The sequence below is a fragment of the Schistocerca nitens genome, chromosome 7, assembly GCF_023898315.1.
Source record: "Schistocerca nitens isolate TAMUIC-IGC-003100 chromosome 7, iqSchNite1.1, whole genome shotgun sequence".
In the NCBI taxonomy this organism is placed as follows: domain Eukaryota; kingdom Metazoa; phylum Arthropoda; class Insecta; order Orthoptera; family Acrididae; genus Schistocerca; species Schistocerca nitens.
In genome coordinates this window covers 271,091,737-271,093,049 of record NC_064620.1, presented here as the reverse complement: position 1 = coordinate 271,093,049, position 1,313 = coordinate 271,091,737, and the positions used below count along the sequence as shown (strand labels likewise).

The window sequence follows — 1,313 nt, the reverse complement described above, 5'->3', positions numbered from 1 at the left end:
TGGAAGGACTGAACCAGAGACTTCGAAGCTTCTGTGTCAAGCTATGCTGCGACTCCTTGGACTCGCGCCATAGGGTTGTGAAGTGTACGGTCCCCCTGAGTTGGTCAGGTTACTCCTCAGGTAGCCCACTGTGTGTGGGGTGCACACAATGGTTTTTAGATTAAGCGACTCTCCATCCAATCTAGATAACGATAGCTGTAGGAAACCGAGAAGAATCAGTGTAAGACCGAAAGAAATTCCGAGCACAGGTGAGAGAATGAAAATCTTAATGGTTAACGCCAAAACATTCGCGAGGAAGTGTCGAAGTTTGAAACGCTCCTGAACTGCAGTAAATTTCACATAATACTAGGTGAAGAAAGATGGTTGGAAACTGAAATTGACAGCAGTGAGATATTTGGGGAAAATTTAAGTGTACATCGAAAGGATGCCCAACGGCCTTGCCGCAGTGGTAACACCGGTTCCCCTCAGATCACCGAAGTTAAGCGCTGTCGGGCTGGGCTAGCACTTGGATGGGTGAACATCCGGTCTGCCGAGCGCTGTTGGCAAGCGGGATGCACTCAGCTCTTGTGAAGCAAACTGAGGAGCTGCTTGATTGAGAAGTAGCGGCTCTGGTTTCGTAAACTGACATACGACCGGGACAGCAGTGTGCTGACCACATGCCCCTCCATATCCGCATCCAGTGGCGCCTGTGGGCTGAGGATGACACGGTGGCCGATCGGTTCCGTTGGGCCTTCCAATGTCTGTTCGTAGTTACATCGAAAGGATAGGCACGTGGGAAATGGAGTTGGTGTATTTGTCCAGTAGACAAGAAACTCGAATCCACCGAGATAGAAACTGGAGCTGCATGTGAGGTTCTTTGGGCAAGACTCAATATAAAATGATAATTGGATTCTTTTATCGCCCGCCAGACTCATCTCTTGTTGTAACTGAAAACGTTAGAGAATACCTCCACTTGTGTGTAAGTTTCCGAATCATACTGTAATCATTGGTGGAGACTTTAATCATCCAACAATTAATAGGGAGAACTACAATTTTGTTAGTGGTGGGCTTGAAGACATCCTGTGAAGCATTACTAAATGCCTTCTCTGAAAACTAACTCGACCAGATAGTTGGGAACCCCACTCATGATGAAAATATATTAAGTCTAATGGCAATAAGTAGACCTGACCTCTTTGAGGATGTCCATATCGAAAATGGTGTCAGAAAGCATAACACGGTTATGACAACAATGATTACCAAAGTACAAGGTACAACTAAAACAGGCAGAAATCTATATGGGTTCAGTAAACTAGATAAAATATCAGTAGCGTCAT

General features: G+C 45.5%; 1 pseudogene; it reads left to right on the top strand.

Moving 5' to 3' along the window:
• Nucleotides 1-427: 427 nt before the first annotated feature.
• LOC126196869 (5S ribosomal RNA) lies at nucleotides 428-545 on the top strand (annotated as a pseudogene).
• The last annotated feature ends 768 nt before the right edge of the window (nucleotides 546-1,313 follow it).